Raw genomic sequence first — 22,772 nt, 5'->3', positions numbered from 1 at the left:
AAATGGTATTATTTAGGTCGGGGGACTTTTCATAATACTTTTCTATACTTATAAAGATGTGTTATAGTATTGTATACAATAACACATTTTTGAGATTATTATAATATTTTATAAGCTTTACATATAATTATATTTTTTAGATGATCATAACACATTTTCCAACTATACAAAAGTATTGTACTATACTATGTTTTAGCTCTTGTTGTATAGCTTAGATAACACTTTTTTTACTTGCACAAAATTAAGATTAAAATTACACTTGAAGCCAAAAACATAAATAAACTTTTATTAATTACTCAAATATAATTACGATGTTTAGCCTACTAGTTTAGGCTTACAAAATGATATCACAAGTTAATTTATACTCAATACAAATTCCATCATCACCAACTACGAAACAAGAAATTTATACAAAGTTAGTGACATACATTCATTGATTCTAAAGACCTAAATTACATATGTTGTCTAGTATTGCTCCAGAGAAACACTCCTCAGTATACCTGCACATTGTAAAAAAAATAGTCTTTTATTCATTAGGAACATAAGACTTGTAAGAACCTTGCTTAGTTGTAATGACCCAACTATTTCTATGACCTTGGACCATTAGATCTACTATACATAGCTACTATTTTGGGAAAGATATATAAGAAATAATATAACTTTATTAAATCTCAAAATATTGTATCAAATACATAATAATAGAAAATATGGCATGGGTACCCATTGTTTAAAAGAAAAACATAAACTTTAATTCAATTGTTTAAAAAAACTAAATGCGGAAAAACGTGATCTAAAAGACTAAATATAAATAACTTCATCCTCGATTGACACGCAGTCCACTCAGTCCGTTCATTCTCAACACACATGCTAAGCTTCCAAGAATCCTTCCGCCTCCGTATCTAGTTTCCTGCATCACACTAAAAAATAAAGGAATGAGCCTAATGCCCAGCAAGGAAAACCTAACACATAACTCATATACATAAAATTCATAACGTAGCATATAATAAAACATATCATAAACATATGTCACACATACTATAATGACCATTATTACTTGGGGTCCCATAACTAAACAAGTCATATGCCCATTAGATTTGTGGGGCTTGCTAGCTAAGCAAGTCATATGCCCATAAATTTATTGGGGCTTGTTAGTGTACAGGTCATATGCCCAAGTCTACAAACATACACAATATAACATTTCATAACACAACATAACATAACATAACATATCACATATCATATAACATATAAAATCCTATCCTATTTTCCTTACCAATATATCGGGATGATGAGAACAAAGTCGGGATTTTGGAACACTCCTAAAAACCATAATATAGAGGTGAGTATACTAAAGAAAAGAGATGGAAAGAATAAACTATACCATCGAAACGATACTTACCAATGAAAACCTTAAGTTCGAAGAACATAGATGCCTAAGAATAGAAAAGACTGAGTTAGGATTTGAGTAGAGAAGAACTATAAGAATCAATACAGAAAGGAACTAGAATTAGGAATACCTTGAATGCTTCTATGACCGAACTATACCTCAAAACTGAAATACACTATAACCTTACTTCCCAAGTATTTATTAAGCTTATAATGATTAAGCTTATAACCCCAATCCAAGTGTTTATCACTCTATAGTCTCACTAGCACATGGAAGGCTCTGATCAATGCTTGAATAATGAATGAAAATGCTTGGTGCTAGGTCCTATTTATAGAGTTCTAGGAATAAAAATCTTCTTTTTGGCTTTGAATAAAAATAATAAATTTAATTGAAAATATTTGAATATCCTTCAGCCAAAGGCTTAGGAATTGGTCAAATTTTTCAGAGAGATTTAAGGATTCAAAACTTGATTTTTAAAATAATAAAAACAAATAGAATCCTAACTTCTAACTCCCTAAATCTCGTAACTCTAAACTCCCCTGCAGTAAAAATAACATATCTGGAGTTGTATAACTCCCATTTGGACTCTCTATATACCGTTAGAAAGCTAATTAAATTATCTACAACTTTCTAGAAATACTATTTTTCAAAATTCATAACATAACTGAGTCAAAAATAGGTCGGAAGTTACAGTACCCTAAAGTTACGAAAAATCTATTTACAACCTAATCCACAAATAAATAAAATTGTGACAAATATCATGTTCCTATCAGATTTTGGTGAAGATTAAGTCTTATATTTATCTTATTTTATTATTAAAATAATAATTCCTTAATAATCATACATATGACAAGTGTCATATTCCTATTGGCTCTATTTAAACCTTAGGAATAACTATGCTCATGACAAGTGTCATATTCTTATTAGCTCTATCTAAACCTTAGGTTATAATAATTATCATATTAATAACCAGCAATATTAATCAAACCTTATGTTATAATTAGTATTCTTAAACTATAGGTTAAACTTATAAAATCCATAACTATTGCTAGGAGTTTCCAACTAAGTCTCGGCTTGAACCAAAATCCACAATAATGAACGTACTATAACTAATACTAGCTATTACTACTACTACTACTACTACTACTACTATCTAACTAGCTAAGTAAATTCTGGGACTCTACATTAGTAAGCCATTTTCCACCTGTGAGCATATACATTGGAAGTTGAATTTGTAATAACTCTAAAATCCAATCTTTCTCAACCTCTAAATTTGGATAATGATCTTTGAACAATTTATATGCCTAAATAAAATCTTTATTACTTGAAGACATGAAAATTCTTTGCTAATATTAGAGGTACTATGACCGATTTTCCTAAATTTCTCATTATAACCAAGTGCAACAATATATTGTTAGGGAAAACAAGAGATCGAGAGAGAGAGAGAGAGAGAGAGAGAGAGAGAGAGAGAGAGAGAGAGAGAGAGAGAGAGAGAGAGAGAGAGAGAGAGAGAGAGAGACTCCCCTAGTGTTATATGAGGATTTCAAGCTAAGTCTATATCTATTTCTTTTCAATTTTGACCAATCTAACCTAGGGAAAAATGAATACAACCCAGCTTAATTGTGTCATTTTCTTATTTTATATGACTTTACAAGTAGAGTCCAAAAGCATTGTAAGTTTGTTGTTACTTGAATTTCAAGCTAAGTTATTAGCTCAGAGTACATGAATTCAGTTCGTATATTTTTCCTCAAAGGATTATAATGCATGTCACAGGTCAATTCAAGCTCAAAAATAAAAGGCCAAGCTAAAGAAAGGATACAAGGCATCACTCTCAGTAAAGCTCGGAGTAATAGCTAGGTCAAGGTTTGGAGCCTGGTCCACTGATACGTTTCTATCCACGAAAGTGAAGAGGTTGGTTAGCTCGTTAATGTTGAGCTCGAGTACACTATTATCCCAATAGAGGCGCATGTTACAATCCATAAAAAATATCGGATTATGTCTGTATTTAGAAATATATTGTATGATCATATAAACTATCAAATATTCGATAATATTTATTGTAATTATTAGGTAAAAGGGGAAGTTACCCGATTAATCTTTTTGGGAAACCCTAGACACTGGCTGGCCAATAAATATAAAAGGCTGCCTATTTAGAGAATGGATGCTTGATGTACCAAAACTCTAGAGAATAGAAAATTTCAAAGCCAAAATCGAAGATGATTCTTCCATGATTATGTATCTCAGATAATAGAGAATTTGAATGTTGAGAGAAAGTGAGATTACACCACCATAATAAGAATCTACATATAATTATCCTAGACATAGTCCATGAAAAGATTGAAATAGAAAAATGCAAACCCTAGTTTTAGAAACTCCAAGAGAACCCTTTTATAGTGTAAGCACTGCCATTAAGTCTAACAAATAGGATTAGAGCTTTTACATATCATTTGGAGCTTAAAACATGTGTCTGTATGAACACATCATGCCACGTGTCGCCTATCTATATGCGACGCATCGCCTGGCAGGCGATGCAACACCACCTAGGCAGGTCAAAATTCTTGAAATTGACTTTTAACACCTCCAAATGCTCTCAAACTTTTTGGGCATCTTTAGATACCTCAATGCACCACTTTGGACCAAAAAATTAAATTTTTAAATGCCAACAATAAAAACTCAAATTTCACAATTTCACTATGTGAAACCATTTAGTGATTTACACATAGCTTGTATAAGAACACTTCAACTTTGTATTTTAACCAATCCTAACACTTCTCTTTCCACCACAGGACCAAAGTGGGGAATATGGGTGTTTGTCGTAGGTGTTAGGATTAATTCCCTAAAGGCATGTAAAGACATTTTATTGAAATAAATAAAAGGAACAATTTTATTATATTTGAATATTATAATTATTGTTTGAATTTGTTGTATGATAATATCAATAAAATTCCTTATTCATTCATGAGAATATGATCTTGTATTAGTACGAGAGAATTAAGATCATATATAATGAATAAAATAGTTAGTAACATATTCAAGTATGGAATCTTTAATTAATGGTTACTAGTGTGGTTTACTAAGCATACATGATGCAAGTGATCTTGATTCAGATTACTGGTATGGATAGACATCTTAGTAAATGTGTTGTATATAATAGAGATTATATATGATAAGACCGATAAAAATTAATTATCTTATTAACTTGTCGTTTGACATAAAGATTCGATTCGTATCATAATAGATGATCATTTGTCGATCAGTCTAAATCCTAAGTATTCATGAACTCCTGTTTGTGTTTATTGGATCATTTGATTCACTCGTTAAGGTTTCTTAGTATAATAAGGCTAATGAATTTTGTTTTGGAGATTCAATATCATGAATGGTTGGGAACATGAATTACAATAATCGAATCCATACTTTCCTAACATATCGAATATTGGTTCCCTTAAGGGTTAATTCTGGAACTGAATAGTTATTGAGCTCAAATCTATAATTTGATTATAGATTAATTATTCACTAGTGAATTAATGATACTTAAAGATCAAGAGGTAATTAGAAGGGTAAAACGATAATCATGACCAGCTCTAATTAATGAACCAATAAACGGATGACATAACTACATTTATTGATTACATCAATGGACTATAAGAGAAAACTCTGTAAATATAATTCTATAAATACTTATAGTGCAATTCCATATTTATAGTGGAATAATCATGGAATTAATAAATAAGATTATTGGATTAAAGAGTTTAATTAATAATTTGCTTTATTGGAGCTTCGTATAAAGCTTCGTATTATAGGTCCATGGTCCCCATATCACCTCTGTCCTACACTGTCAAGGGTATGGTTGTGAAAAAAAAGATTTGTAGAGAGAAATGTTGGTTGCAAATGAAATAATATTCTAGGGCAATGAAATAATTATGTGATAGTTATGGGCAATTAATTAACTATTTGTTAATTAATTATTTAGTAATATAGTTTTTATTTTGAAAAACTATAGGTTAAAAAAATAATAATCTTGTTTGGATTAATATATAAAGAGAGATTAATAATTATCTTATTTAGATTAATATTTTTATTTATTTATTTAAAACTGATATTTTAAGATAAAGTTAATTTTGAATTAACTAATATTTATTTTGGGATAAACATATTGTCTTAAATATGAATTAAATAAACAAATGAGAAAATTAGAGATAACCCTAATGGTGTGGTCGACACACTCACTGTACATAGAGTGTGGCGCCACACACAGGGATTTTCTATCCCTATGATTTAAATGTTAAATAATTTATTTTATTTAATTATTATTTTTAAATATGATTAAAATTAAATAAGGTTATTACTGATCAATTTTATTTTAATAAAATAAAGATTAATTAAATTAGTTAATATCTTTATAAACCTATAAAGAAGTGATACTTTTCAAGTGATTGTTTTCTTAGACTGTCACTCTCTTTCTGAAACAAAAGTGATAATTTTCCTAAACTTAAAAACTATTCAATTCCTCTTATCTCTATCAAGCCTCTCTAGATCTCATGTGTTGGGTACATCTAGAGAGTCATAAATCAACCTTTTGAATTCTACCTGCCCACACACATCCTTGTGTGTTTGAGGATTGATTTGGAATATCAAGGTGTGAGCTTTTAGAACATGGATAGGAAGATCGTTGATTTTATACAAAAAGATTCAAGGACACTTGATAGGCTATAAGAGGTAATCTCTAATCAGATTGTATGTGATTTAATATATATATATATGTGTGTGTGTATGATCTTTGTTGTTATTAATAACTATTAAAAATGGCCCATTCCCCACTGCGTTTCTTGGATTTTCTCTTTTAATAACAACCACGGGATGATTGCTCGAGGCACCAATGATTGTGTTTTGAGTTTGTTTACCCATTTTTACTGGTTTTATGTCAAAGATTTGCTCGCCTAGGTAAAAAGCAATGGTAAAAGTTAGGTGGGGATTTAAAGGTACAACCTTAAGAATCTTAACTAAACTTAAGGGTTTGGGGTGAGCTGCTCAATGAAGAAAACATTGACGGCCTTAAATATCTTTTTGTAGGTGCCTCGTCAAATATTGGCCTCTTATTTTTGCTCGAAATATAAGGTGTATTCACAAGATAAATATTGATTTCTAGAAAAAGGGAACTCCCTCCCTAAGGTTTGAGGAACATATTTTTCAGCTCATAATATGGGTATGTACTCAAAATCATCGATAGCGAACTAGGCCATCTATTATGAAAAAAATGGATGACACCTATTCTACGACACGTGTCACTTGGACACGCACAAAAACCAAGGAAAGGTAATAAACCATTCTCAGAATTTATGTAGTATTAACCATTATTGAAGGTACTTTTTTACGAAAAACGGCTGAAATTACGTAACCCTTAAGTTTCCCAGAACCGATAAAATAAAATAGAAATCCCCTCTGAAAAATACCCACTTTTAATGATTTTGATTCCTGAAACAAGCACTACTCCTATCCTAACATTATTTACATACAAAAATTAAATTAAAAGCTAGAGATTTTCATAATTGATAGAAGAACGGAAAAAATGAATAAAGGCTAAGGTGTTAGAAAAATTTACACATAAATTAGTTGATGGTTGGATTCTGTCTTGATTCAAGAAGCCTCATAATGAAATCACAGTGAAATTTAGCCTTGGAAAAGGTTTGGGACGACGATGGAAGAAAGGAAAGGCTCTGGTTTTTAGGGTTCTTCAAAGGTTCCGTAAACCTGACGAAGGTGAAAGGTAAAAAAGAAACGAATCGAGGATTTATAGAGAAGATTTATGAATAAAAGAGAGTCGTAGGATAAAAAATTCCTATATCAAAGATTCAGAATTGAATGATTAAAATTGAAGCAAAAAAGTGAAAGGATGATTCTATCAAAAGTACTTGATAACCAACAGTCTCCTTCCAGGTTACGACATATGTTCAAGTACTCGAGTGGGTAGGTGGGCAAGTTTGGCCACTACAACAATATAAGGGTTTTATGATTTTATTTGGAGACATTAAAAGTCTACAATGTCTCCCGACGGGGGAGACATCATAAGTGGGGTCATTGTAGGTGCACATCCCACGTCTTCCATTGGGAGAGGTGAGAGACATCACACGTCTCCCATTGGGAGACATTGAAAGGTGTCCAAAAATGTGGACTTTCAATGTCTCCCACTGGGAGACGTATGATGTCTCCCAGTGGGAGACTTTGAAAATCTCCATTTTTTTTAAAACAAATTAATTAAATTAAAATTTATTTAATATTAATTTAAATTGTGTTGACCCTTGTTTTGGTCAACTGACACGGAGTCAAAAAGCTTGATGTGGATAGATGTGTTGGAATGAATATAATGACAAAAACAGTAAAGGACACAAGAAATTATAGTGGTTCGGCCCCAGGAATTGGTAATGACCTACGTCCACTTAAGCTATTATTGATATGAGATCTCAAATCAGTGATCAAAGAACTAGGGTTCTCCGAGTTTCACAAACCTGAGAGAGATAAACAGTACAATCGTAATACAATAGCTCTAGTTCTCTCGTATGTATGTAATTTTAATTAAGCAAAAGCCAAAAAGTCCCTCCCTTGAGCTATCTTTCTCTATTTATAGGCTCAAGGAGGATTACATGAATTTGTTACAGATATTCTCTCCTAATTAATCGGATAATCAAGAATCATTGGAGATAATCTCGGAATTGATTATGATCTCTACAAGATTATCTTGAAATATGCGGAATGTATGATCATACTGGTCGTGAGAAAAATTCAACTGCTGCGCCTGTAATGTCTTACTGGTCGATACTCTAACAGAACTTTGCCAGGTGTCAGCCACGTGTTCGCCTACCACGTCATCCGTGCCTGTTTTTTGGATAACAAATTGATTTGATAATTAATTAAAATTAATTTTATTTAATAATTCATTAAATTTAAATTAATATAATTAGTTGAATTAAAATTGATATAATTAATTAAAATGAAATTACAAATCTTCATTAATGAAAATTTAGAATATTGTTTTACAAGATAAGTAATATTTTTTAGACATACGCAAAATTAACAAATATTGCACTATATATGAAGAAAGCGATAAAAAGTAATAAAACCTAATAACGAGGTTGATAACTTTGGATTATCTGTAACACATCTATCGCCCATTCTTGTCGTAACTCATCAATTTGTGCATCTGTATATGGTGTACTTGTTAGCTACACAAATATAAAATAATATATATATATATTAATTAATTATTTGATTACAATTACATATATGGTTTCAAAAATAATTTGTAAACTTTAATTAATAATACCGTTCTCAAGTAATGTCTTGGACTCGCATATTCAATCTCAACATCCTCATCATGTAGTAAATTTGAGCAACATTCCCCCTATATTATTAACCTAACAATCTATCGATTTAATAAAATCAATCAAGCAAGCACAACATAATTTACATACAAGAAAAAAAATATAATCCTTGATAAAATCGGGCAGCATTTTTCTTATAATAGTGATGTAACCATCTGCATGTGAATAACAAAACAAACAATTCAAACAACATTCAATAAGTTTCTCCCTTATAGCTCCATAACACACAACCCAATTTTCTAGAACATACTTCACTAAAACACACAAGTTCTCAACCTTCCTTTATCACCGCAGCGCACAATTTTAATCTCAGAACCTACTTCATTATGGATAAATATTTAAGATATTCAAACTCCTCTAACATTTGTTTAAGAACATTAAAAGTAGAAGTTAGAGAATATATATGTACCTCTTGCAATTAATAATCCAAGCTAGCAAAATTACTTCACTTAGAAATCGAGTTTGCTATTAAATCCACAACAAACAAAATCAAATTAATAAATAATAAATAAAATATCAATAAATATCTAACAATATATAACTTATTCCTGTAATTTTTTAAAAATTATAATCTCAAATGTGTGTTTGAAATAGAAATTTTCAGGCAAACATCACCATAAAATCTCACTCTAACAAAACCTCAAAGTACAAAATTAAAATTAATTAATACATTAATTATTACTAAACAAATAAAAAAAATTCTAATGAGCCACTAATTAACCTGAACATAAAATGTGGTATATATAGAGCTTAAACTTTTAAACTCTAACAACTAAGTTACTAAAATCTCAATAATCAACAAAAACATATAACTTTTCATATATCTCTAATTTTTAAAATTATTTAAAAATTTTAGTTTAACATAAATATATATAATCAACCTAGCTAGAGAATGTTAATAAAAAAATTAAAAAATATACATACAAATATACATAATTTTAAAATTAAATCAATATAAAAATAAAAAAAATCATAAACATATATACTTGAATCAAATCTATAAAATGTGAGATGTAAAATTAAAATTAAAATTAAAATTATTTCTACATTGTCAACAAAGTTATTTTCTTAGAAACCCACTCAAAATTTACTAATAATAAAAACTAATAAAGAAAAATCTCACTAAATATCATTTTAACAATGATTTATACTTATAATTTTGAAAACTTACTTCAAATGTGTACTTGAAATATAAATTTTGAGTCAAAATCTCAAGTTCTCACACCTCTTATCTTCTCGAAGAAAATCCTACAAACCCATTGAAAAAACTCATAATCATAACAAACAAACACAAAATTGCATACACATATATATATATATCATCTAAATACAGTACCATAATTTTTTTCAAAAAAATTTACCTCAAAAGCTTGAAAATGGAGAGAATTTCATAAATTTTCAAGCCCTATAAATGCCATAAATTTGCCGCCAATTCGCCTCTGTGTAATTGCGCATGAAGAAGGAGAGGAAGAAGCCAGCTCTCGGGTATATATGCAGTGAGGACTTCCAACGTCTCCCACTGGGAGATGTGCCACGTCTCCCAGTGGGAGACATTGGAAGTCCTCCCTAGACACGTGTTAGGCAAGGGTTTTTCAACATCTTCCCACCCTTTTAATGTCGTACAATTTTAGTCATTAATAAAAAAAATTCAATGTCTCCCAACATAAGACATTAAGAACCCCTCTTAATTTTTAATGTCTTACACCATTGGTGTAAGACATTGTAGGGAGTCATTGAAAGTAGAATTTGTTGTAGTTACAAATGGAGAAATGGAAAAGTCTCTATTGTGCTTACATTTGAATATAAGAATGAGCTTGCCTCACACAAGCAAAGACTAGGGGGCAAATGTTGTACCCACAATTTCATGTTAAGTTATTCTCTCGGGGTTCATTAATTCAGTTCAAATATTTTTCCTACAAGGATTATAATGCATGTCACAAGTCAATTCAAACTCAAAGATAAAAGGAGGAGCTAAAGAAAGGATACAAGGCATCACTCTCAGTAAAGCTCGAAGTAATAGCTTGGTCAAGGTTGGGAGCCTGGTCCATTGGTGTGTTTCTGTCTGCGAAAGGTAAGACGCTATTTCGATTGCAAATGTTGAGCTCTAGTACGCTATTATCCCAAAAAAATGTGCATATTACAATCCCCAAAAATCTAGGTTTATGTCAGTTTTTAGAAATATATTGTTTGATCATATAAGCTGTAATGCCCTGAATAGTCAAGACCGTTACGTCGTGTGTTAAAAATAGTGCTTAACACGTTAAGAGAGTCATTTGGAATTAAAAGTGTAATTAGGGTAAACGACTGTTTAGGTATTAAAAGTTCTTGTCAAAAGTAGAAATTTTCATTAAAAAGGGTTAAGAAGTTACAAGGGATCCAAAAAGTGTCTAAATAAAATACAAGATTATCAAAAATTACAGACTTACTACATATGCTCAGGTAGTTGAGAAGGCCCTTACTGCTGAGGGCGCTGAGGATAGGATTTGGCATAAGAGCACCGCGAGATGTGATGCCATGAGGATGATACCTCCATTTTCTGGATCTGGTAGGGGTGCAGGCCCTAGTGACCAGAAGAGGAATACCTCTGATACTTCTATTACTCCCGGTCCTGATAGGAGAGGTCGGGGTACTCAGGGTAGCCGCCAGGGCGGCAATGAGGCCTGGAGGAGTTATCTAGTTTGCACCGAGTGCAAGAGACGCCATGTGAGAGAATGTCGTGCTAAGGCATGCTTCCTTAGCGGGGTAGTGGGAGAATTTCGTGCTAAGGCATGCTTCCTAAGAGGGATTTCCCACAGCTGAAGAGAAAGGAACGAAAGAAAGGTGATAGTTTAACGTCAGACCGAGTGTTCACACTGACCCATCAAGAGGCTTAGGCTAGTCCCTTGATAGTGATAGGTCAGATTTTTCAGCGCTAGCTCTACTTACAATATATTGATTGATTCTGGTGCTACACCTTTGTTTGTTTCTAGTAGAGTGGTTAATAGACTTTATATGCCTTATGATTTCTATGTTTTGGGGTTTGGGACCTTATTAACTACGGGGGATAAATGTAGTTTCTAGGAGATGGATTAGATCCTTACCAGCAGAACTGGATAGTAGAGAGTTGTCAGTAGACCTGATTGAGCTAGCTATGGAGGATTTTGATATGATTATGGGCATGTATTGGTTAGCCAAGTATGGGGCAACCATAGATTGTAAAAGGAGGATTGTGACCTTTGAGCACGAGGGAGAGGACCCGTTTGTGTTTGTGGGTGCGATGAAGGGGCCTTGTATTCTGATGATATTAGCACTGAAGGCTAGAGACCTATTGCAAGGAGGTTGCATAGGATTCCTAGCAAGTGTAGTAGATACTACCAAGGATGTGCCAGTTGGGCCGGCAGAGACCAGATTGGTCTGTGAGTTTTTGGATGTATTCCCAGAGGAACTACAGAGGTTATCGCCGCAACAAGAGATTGAGTTTGTTACAAAGTTTGCACCGAGAACATAACCATTATCAAGAGCACCATACAGAATGGCTCTGGCAGAGTTGAAGGTAAAATTACAAGAGTTACTGGATTTGGGATTCATTAGACTCACCTTCTCATCGTGGGGTGTGCCTGTGTTGTTTGTTAAGAAGAAATATGGGACATTAAGGATGTGTATATATTATAGGGAATTGAACAAGTTGACTATCAAGAACAAGTACTTGTTGCCAAGGATTGATGACATGTTTGAGAAATTGCAGGGTAGGAAAATATTCTCAAAGATTGATCTTCGATCTGGTTATCACCAGCTGAGGATCAAAGATGAGGATATTTCAAAGACAGACTTTCGCACAAGATATGGACATTATGAGGTTTTTGTCATTTTGTTTGGACTCACCAATGCCCTGGAAAATTTTATGGATCTAATGAATAGGGTGTTCAAGAACTTCCACGACACATTTGTGATTGTCTTCATCAACGATATCATAGTCTATTCTCACACATAGGTAGAACAAGAGAAACATCTTCAATTTGGTACTTCAGAGGTTAAAGGAGCACAGGTTGTATGCCCAGTTCAAGAAGTGTGAGTTCTTTTTACCTTAGGTAACCTTCCTTGGTCACATTGGTAGCAGAGATGGAATTAAAGTTGATTCGAATAAGAATGAGGTAGTGGGAGATTGGCCATGGCCCAAAAGTTCCTTAGAGAACAAGAGTTTCCTTGGATTGGCAGGATACTACCGACGCTTTGTAGAAGGGTTCTCAAGGATTACTACACCACTAACAAAGTTGACACGCAAGAATCAGAAGTTTGTGTGGTCAGACAGATGTGAGAATAGCTTCCAAGCGTTGAAGGGTCGATTGATTGCAGCTTCAGTACTAAGTCTTTCATCAGATCAGGGGAAGTTTGTTGTATATTGTGATGCTTTAAGGCAGGAGTAAGGTTGTGTTCTTATGCAGGCAGGGAAGGTGATCGCTTATGCATCACGATAGTTGGCAGAATATGAACAACGGTACCCTACGCATGATATGGAGTTAGCAATAGTAGTCTTTGCACTAAAGGTATGGTGGGACTACCTTTATGGGGAGAAGTGTGAGATATACACTGAGCACAAGAGCTTAAAGTATTTCTTTACCAAAAAGGATCTAAACATGACACAGAGATGTTGGCTGGAGTTGGTGAAAGATTGTGATTGTGAGATTCTTTACCACCTAGGGAAAGCCAACATGATGGCAGATGCCTTGAGCCAAAAAGGTCCAGGACAGTTATTCAATTTGAAGCAGATTTCGAAGGAGTTGGCAGAAGATATGACTAGAGTAGGGATAGAGTTGTCGATGGGTCAATTAGCCAATATCACCTTGCAGTGCATTCTTTTGGAGAGGACAAAAGAGGTTCAGTTGAGTGATCCTTAGTTAATGAGGCACCGAGGGGACGTCCTGGCTAGAGTGGCTAGGGACAATACTATTTCATAGATGGGTTTACTGAGATACAAGGAGCGATTTGTGTTCCATGACCCTGCTATCAAACGAGAGATTTTAGATGAATCTTACACTACACTGTATTCTCTGCATCACTACACCATGAAGATGTACCAGGATCTAAAATCCTTATACTGGTGGCCTGGGATGAAGAAAGATGTGACTCAATATGTGGCTAAGTGATTGACATGTCAGCAAATCAAGGCTGAACACCAGAGACCAACAGGGTTACTATAGCCTTTGGGTATTCCTAAATGGAAATGGGAGGACGACACTATGGACTTCATAGTTATGTTACCCAGGAGAGTGGTTCAACATGATTCAGTGTGGGTTATTGTGGATCGGTATACCAAATCAGCATACTTCTTGTGAGTAAGTATGACTTATACAGTGGATCAGCATGAGGATCTTTAAGTGAAAGAGATAGTACGCCTCCATGGGTCTCCTAGGTCTATTGTCTCATATCGGGATCCCATATTTAATTCTATGTTTTGGGGAAGTCTGCAGAAAGCTATGGGTACACAGTTGAAATTCAGTACAACTAACCATCCTCAAACTGATGGTCAGTCTAAGAGGACAATTAAGATATAGGAAAACATGCTTCAAGCATGCATTTTATACTTTGAAGGGTCCTGGACTAAGTATTTTCTTTGATAGAATTTTCCTATAATAACAGCTATCAGTCAACCATTGGAATGGCTCCTTATGAAATGATGTATGGTCGGAAGTGTAGATCGGCCATTCACTAGGATGAGATGGGTGAAAGGAAATACTTGGGTCCTAAAGCAGTTTGAGAGGACCAATGAAGCCATAGAAAAGATTAGATCTCGGATGCTCACATCACAGAGTAGACAGAAAAGTTATTCAGATTCGAAGCGTAGAGATGTGGATTTCCAACTGGGAGACTATGTCTTCCTTAGAGTTTTTCCAATGAAATGGGTGAAAAGATTTGGGAAGAAGGGCAAGTTGAGCCCTAGATTTGTAGGAACTTTTGAGATCTTGGAGAGGATTGGTCAGGTTACCTATAGTTTGGCTTTACCTCCGGCATTGTCAAGAGTTCACAATGTGTTTCATATATCGATGCTCCGGAGGTATGTGTCAGATGCAACTCATGTATTGGGTTATGAGCATCTGGAGCTACAGGAAGACTTGTCCTATGAGGAGCATCCAGTATAGATCTTAGATAGAAAGGATAAAGTCTTGAGGAAGAAGACTATACCCTTTGTTAAAGTGTGATGGAGGAATAGAAAGGTCGATGAGGCAACCTGGGAATTAGAATCAGACACCCAGGATCAGTATCCCAAGCTGTTCAGATAAATTTCATGGACGAAATTTTTATAATGAGCGAATAGTTGTAGTGTCACAAATTCGTTAATAAGGCTTAGTGCATTGATTAGTGTGACAGGAGGGCATAATTGGATGTCTATGTGTTTTCATGATTTAATCGTAATTATATATGTGAATTTTATGAGTTATATTATGATATGACTACTTATGCATGTTTAAGTGTATTAAAGTGCGTTTAGGCTTGTTTCTATTAAAAATGGCATTTTTCTAATTTTGACCCACGGAGGTTATATCTGTAAATATATGTGTTTTGTGAGTAGGATCACATTATTATGTGGATATATTTGAGATGTGTGGCATGAGAGAATCCTAGTGAGAAATTTGGCAGAAAAGTCATATCGGGGATTAATACCTTGCTCGGGGTGAGCCTGAGGGTATTTTAGTAATTTGATGAATTACCAGGGGTACTGGAGTACGAGTTATAATAGGGGGAAATATTAGTGTTTGGAAGATTAGTAGGATTAATTGGGAATTATAAATAGAATTTGAGGTTTACCGAGAAAATGGTGTCAAATGACCATTTTTCTAGGGCATTAAAGTATAAGGACATGGACTAGGGGCATTTTGGTCATTTCAAGCCCATGGATTGAGTTAGTCGATTAGGAGCCTTTAGCATCATGTAACCCAGTTATTTTTCCCTCTACCTCCCTTACCCTTTGTTGAGGTTTGAATTTTTGGAGGAGATTTCCTTGAAATTGGAGGTTAGAGCTAGAATTGGGTTAGGAGCAGCATAGGCTTAGAGTGCATAATTGAGGTAAGGATTGACAATTATTTTTTCTTGAGGTAATTCTGGTTTGTCTTATTATTTTTAAGTTTTCGAACTCAAAGTGGGGATGTTGAGTTTGGTGAGGTCTTAGCTTGGGTTTTTGGGGTTTATATGTTGCCTGTGATGTGTTGTTAGGAGTTTAGAACTCATTTATAGGTTTGGTTGTTGTTTGGGGAAAATTTTGAGGGATTTAGCTCGGAGAGAATGTTGGAAATTCAGTGTTCGTGAGGTTTCATCGCGGCCCCCATGAACTCAAAGGCTAGGGTGGTTCTCTGAATTGCCTTGGCATCACAGCACCTGGTGGGTTGCACCGCGACGCGTATTCAAGGATATGGCTTAGGAAACTCTTTGACTTGAGATGCGCCGTGGCCCTTCAGGGGTGTGCCGCGGTGCTTGTTGGGAAAGTTGGCCAACTATGGTTTTGAGTTACAGGGACTCAAACCTAAGGGCTCGGGAAGGATTCTAACACCCGGTTTATTAAAATTCTAGGTCCTAGAGGCTAGGGATCAATCTTGAATCTCTTAATTGGTTTATTTCTTGATGGTTATCCATTAATATGTTGTGAATAGGAGTACCGCAAGGCTTGGAAAGGAACAGATCGTGCTCTTTGTCTCCTTACCCTATCGCAGAGGACTCAAGTTAAGAAAATCGTCTCTTGCAGCAAGTTTAGGGCATGCGCCCCAATTATACGGCACGAGAATGACTGTGTCATGAAACAGTTATAGTTGAATGTCTTATGTGTTTGAATTTGTGTTGATATACTTGTTTGTAGTGATTGCTCGGTTGAGAAGTCATTAATGGCATTACATGTGCGATGTATGCTGTAGTGGCGGGGCCATAATGGGGATGCAATATCAGCCATAGTGGCGGGGCCAACGAAAAGATATGGCATCCATCTATGTGGCATGAGTCGTATATTGTTTGAAAATATATGTGAACCAGTTGTGGTTATAGGATATGCAATACGTGTTAATGTTTATCTGATTATTAGTATGATTGTTTGGGGTTTTCTTGTTGAGCCTTGGCTCACGGATGCTTTGTAGTTAGAGTAAGGGCAAACGAAAGTTGGACCAGCCATGAGTTGGAGAGTTGTAGGGAGGCGTGTACATACTCAGCCACCACGGTCGAGATATTTTGAGGAACATGAGTTATTAGTTGAAGTTTCTCGCTTATCCAGGCCCTGAAATGATCCTAATGTCTCGTGCTATCACAGGGTTTAATCCCTTAACAAACCTATCTTTCCTGACCGCATTGGTTGGAACAAAGTTAGAAGAAAACTTGGCCAAACTGTCGAACATCAGGGCATACTCAGTCACCGTCATTTTCCCTGAACCAGTCTAGTGAACTCATCAGCCTTTGCAGCTCAAATTGCGTCGGTGTAATATTTCTTGTTTAATAAATCCCGAAATTCATCCCAACTCAGTGCAGCGATGTTCCAGGTCTTAGATACAACCTACCACCAGATACAGGCATCCTCCCAAAACATGTACATGGCACAAGCCACTCTCTCTTTACCTACCACCCTCAGAAAGTTCATGATGGAGGTGGTCATACTCATCCACTGCTCAACTCGCAGTGGGTCTGGCCCTCCCTCAAAGGTCGAAGGGTGTTGTTTCCTAAACTGCTCATAAAGAGGCCCTCATGTGTTCAATACTTTTAGTTGTCCCAGAAATTGTACCTCCGCAGGTGGTTGAACTGGTCCAACGTTCCATGATGGAACCTGTTTCTGTCTCAAAAGCCTGTTCTCTTCCTCTTGTCTTTTCAGTCTGGCTTGCATTTCAGCAAACATATGTTGCCAATTCTCAGGAGCTGGCAAAGGATCCTAACCCTGGTTATCATCTCTAGCCTGGATTTCAGGGCTGACTAGTTTGTTTGATCGCCTTGGAGGCATAACTCTCCAAGTTTATCTACAATCAACAACTTGGCTCATCAGGCAATGATAACAGATTCCACCACTACCATGTGGTTCACAACCGAGCAAATAAGAAACATTCACAAACATCATGCTACATGACATTCGACATGAATCAATCATGTTAACAAGCATACATTCTCGTATTCATCTAGCAGTGAAGGGCTAGGCCTTATCAATATAGCTCATGCTCCCTAACCAAGCATGAAGATAAGGCATATAGAATTCATTTAAATAATTAAGTATATAATCATATCATTAGTTACCAAACCCCGAGTCGAGCTTATCTTTAGCAGCGAGTGTACATGCCAAACCAATCTTCAGGAACTTATAAACCTTGATATCTCTGATACTAAGTTGTAAAACCATGAATAGTCAAGACTGTTGTGTCGTGTATTAAAAATAATGCTTAAAAGTGTAACTAGGGTTAAACGAGTGTTTAGGTATTAAAACTTTTCGTCAAAAGTTGAACTTTTAATTAAAAAATGTTAAGTAGTTACAAGGGACCCCAAAAGTTTCTAAATAAAATACAAGTTTATAAAAAATTACAGACTTAGTCGACCTAAGCGGCAAATTTTAGCTAATAACTCTTGTTCCTCAAAATATCTCGACCGTGGCGGCTGAGCCGGCTAAGTATGTACATGCTGCCCCTACAACTCTCCAACTCATGGTTGGCCAACTTTCCTTTTCCCTTAGCTGAACCACGAAGCACACGTTGGTCAAGGCTCAGTAAGAAAACCCCAAACAATCATACTGATAATCAGATAAACATTAACACGTATTGCATATCCTATAACCACAACCGGTTCACACAGATTTTCCAAACAATATATGACTTATGCCGCGTAGATGGATGTCATACCTTTTCATTGGCTCGCCACTATGTCAGATATTGCATTTTCATTCTGGCTCTGCCACTACGACATACATTACACATCACACATTCAACTATAACAATTTCATGACATGGTCATTCCCATGTCGTACTATTGGGGTGCACACCCTACACTTGGTGCAAAAGACGGTTTTCTTACCTCGAGTCCTCTGCGATAGAGTAAGGTAACAACGAGCACGATCCTTTCCTTTGTGAGCCTTGCGGTACTCCTAGCCAAAACATATTAATGGATAACCATCAACAACTAAACCAATTAAGAGCTTCAAGATTGATGCCTAGCCCCCAGGACAACAAATTGTACTAAATCAGGTATTAGAATCCTTCATGAGCCCTTAGGTTTGAGTCCTCGCAACTCAAAACCTTAGTTGGCCAACTTTCCCAACTACTGCCGCGCCGCACCACTGAATGTCTACAACAAGCCTCAAGTCAGAGAGTTTCCCAAGCCATTTCCCTAAACACACGTCGCGGCCAAGGCGATTTAGAGAACCGCCCTAGCCTTTAAGTTCATGCGGGCCGCGACGTACCAAGAACAACGTCGTTGTGCAACCCCACGGACCCAGAATTTCCAACATTCTCTCTTAGCTAAATCCCTCAAAATTCGCCCCAAACAACAACCAAAGCTGTAATTGAGTTCTATACTCCTAAGAACACATCACAGACAACATAAAAAACCCAAAAATCCGAGCCAAAACCTCACCAAACTCAACATCCCCACCTTGAGTTCCAAAACATAAAATTACAAAGATAAACAAGAATTTCCTCAAGAAAACAAAGTGTAAATCCTTACCTCAATTTTGCACTCCGGCCTAATGCTGCTCCTATCCCAATTCTAGCTCCAACCTCCATCAATTTCATGGCAATCTCCTCCAAAATTCAAACCTTAGCAAAGGGCAAGGGAGGTAGAGGGAAGACGGGAGAGAGGAAAGAGAGTCAAGTGTTTGTGTTTACTGGGTTACCTAATGCTGAAGGCTCCTAATCAAGTAACTCAATCCATGGGCCAGAAATGACCAAAATGCCCCTAGTCTAAATCCTTACTCTTTAATGCCCTTAAGGGAAAATTGGTTATTTGACACCATTTTCTCATAAACCTCAAATTCCATTTAAAATCCCCAATCAATCCCACTAATCTTCCAAACACTAATATTTCCCCCAAATATAACTCATACTCCAGTACCCCCCGTAATTCACCAAATTACTAAAATACCCCTAGGCTCACCCCGAGACAGGTATTAATCCCCGATGTGACTTTTCCGCTAAATTTCTCACTAGGATCATCTCATGCCACACATCTCAAATATATCCACATCTCAAACCTCAGTAGGTCAAAATTACGAAAATGCATTTTTTTTAACAGAAACAGGCCTATAAACACATTCAAAACACTTAAACATGCACAAGTAGTCATATCATAATATAACTCATAAAATTCACATATATAATTACAATTAAGTCATACTAACACATAGACATCCAATTATGCCCTCATAACACACTAATCAAGACAGTAAGCCTTATTAACGAATTTGGGACGTTACATAAGCTATCAAATATTCAATAACAAATGTAATTTATGTTAATTATCGTTTAAAAGGGGAAGTTACCCGATGAATCTTTTTGGGAAACCCTAGACATTGGACAACCTATAAATATAAGAGTTTGATACCTATTTAGATAATGAATGCTTGATGTACAGAAACTCTAGAGGAATAAATACAGACTATTCTCACTAAGAAAACTATGAATAGTATTGTCTCATGGAGTAGGTAGAATTTTAACCACTGAACCATGTCAAATTCTTGTGTTTGTGATCATCATTTGAATACAATTTTTATTGAGCCTTATACTCTTCAAATTTAAATTTGACCAAAAATCGGGTCAACAAACTCCTAAGTTAAACCATAGAACATCTAAAAATTAAGTTAAAACAAAAATTAATTGCATAACCCTTTGGTTAGCATGAAGAGAAATCCTAAACAAAACTTTTATATAACTAAAATTTTCTTTCATTCTCTTTTTCAATTTTCCTTTGTAAGTTTCTTAAGACTCATGAAGCTAAGGAAAAAAAGAAATAAAAACATGAAAAATAATAAAATAAAATTCTTAAAGGGATTAATGTAAAGGTCTTTGGATTTTAAACAGACCTCTTCACACTATTTATAATTAGCCTTATATTGTTGCACTCTCAGAATCAACAAGTTTATTTCTTACTATACATTCGAGATGGAAAGCAAGAATTAGCTACCAAAGAAGAACGATCATTTAGATATTATTTTAAACTAAGGAAAGAGAGAGAGAGAGAAAGAAAGAGAGAGGAAGTGGTACAATGAATATCAAACCAGACTGTTACCAATCATGAATCAAGTCAGAGGTAATAATTCCATTCAAATTTTATTACTCTCTAAGTATTGTAAAGCTAAAACTTGAATAACCCAAAATTTTTGAAATACCCATACCTATCCACACCTACTATTTCAAACACCTCTAAAAAATCGTAGAAATCGCAGCTCAGCTTGCCATAGGAAATTCCTCCAACACTTCAAAAATTCCTAGATTTTTTTAATAATAATAATAATAGTAATAAAAATTCCAAAACAATCACATTAACTACTTCAATTAAGATCCAAATTTAAGTGAGTGTGAGCGTTAGAGGCATGAGAGAGGAACTAACGGATTGAGATGGAGCTATCATACGGAGGAACTATTTGACGAAGAATGATTTGGGGGAGAGTGCAGAACAATGAGAGAGAGAGAGAGAGAGAGAGAGAGAGAGAGAGAGAGAGAGAGAGAAATGGGTTATTTGTTTTAACACTTTATTTTAGTTTTTCACTTTCCACCTTAATCGTTTTTTTAGGCCTACTCTTATTTCACTTTTCAGGGTTTTTTATAATACTTTTTTAATATAGTTATAGTGATATATAATCGAAAACACTGATTGGCGCAGTGAGTGAAAACACAAAAGATGAAGGAAAGTAAAAAATAAACCAAAACGAGTCTATGTCGTGAAAATAAAAAATGTAGAACCAAAGCTATGAGAATCACCGTCAAAAATATAAATTCTTAGCCTATCATGAGTTGCTTGAAGCATCTACTATAATGGAATGAGAAGTGGGATACAACAATCCCTGAAAATCACAAAAGTCAAGCACATCTTGGTGATTTTCTTTGAGAAAAAATGACTATTCTTGAGAGCTAGAGAGAGATAGTTGTTTAGTGGGATCAATGCTTCACAACTCTAAATCACCCATTTCATAGTGCAAGCATCGTTATTTAGTATAAAAAAAATAATATTAGAGCTTTTAAATTACAATATTTGGAGCGAAAACATAATTTCCACGTCGCGACATGTCACAACATACAAGTGATTCATATGCTTTAGGCGACATGCCGCTACATGGGATGTTACATTTTGCGACACTTGTGGTCAACTTCCACAAAATTAACCTTAATCAACTCCAAAATGCTCTAAAACTTTTTGAGGATGCTTAGATACCTTATTGTACAACTTTAAACCAAAAAAGAAAAAGATCATTTTTAAATGCCTACAACTCAAAATCAAATGTCACACCTTCATTATATGTGAAATCGTTAAGGGTTTTACAACTTAATGTGTAAGACCACTTTAGGATTTATATATAACCAATCCTAATATTCCACAACTTAGTTGAATACAAATATCTATATCTAATTCAAAGAGTATTGGTACATAAAGTAAAGTATTTTTCAACTTGAACTTTACGTTATTGAAAGCATTAAAAAGTTTTATCGAAAATCCTTGATTGCTTAAAATCCCGAACCAACTATTCCTAGTGTAAAACTACTAACACTACACACAACTCCACTTGACCACTAATTTTTATTGCTTTGGGGGCTTAGCACTAATATTGCTTTGTTCTCATCTATTCATTAAATTTTCGAGAAGAAACTTCAACTCTCATAAGAGGCGACACCACTTCTAAGTTCACATAGGTGAAGCTCTTACAACATCTTCACTACCTTTAGAGATGTTTATTACTCTCAACTCGGCTTCATTTAAAGCCTTCGGCTTCATTAAAAGCCTTCGGCTTAACCCCCTCTCATTAGCAACCAACATCAATCATCATAGATGGGACTCACAAATTTTTAGTGTTGAAAACTTTTTGCATACTTATG

This window comes from Humulus lupulus, chromosome 1 (assembly GCF_963169125.1).
Source record: "Humulus lupulus chromosome 1, drHumLupu1.1, whole genome shotgun sequence".
NCBI classification, from domain to species: domain Eukaryota; kingdom Viridiplantae; phylum Streptophyta; class Magnoliopsida; order Rosales; family Cannabaceae; genus Humulus; species Humulus lupulus.
The sequence above is the reverse complement of the archived record's forward strand: the minus strand, read 5'-3'. Positions refer to the sequence as shown.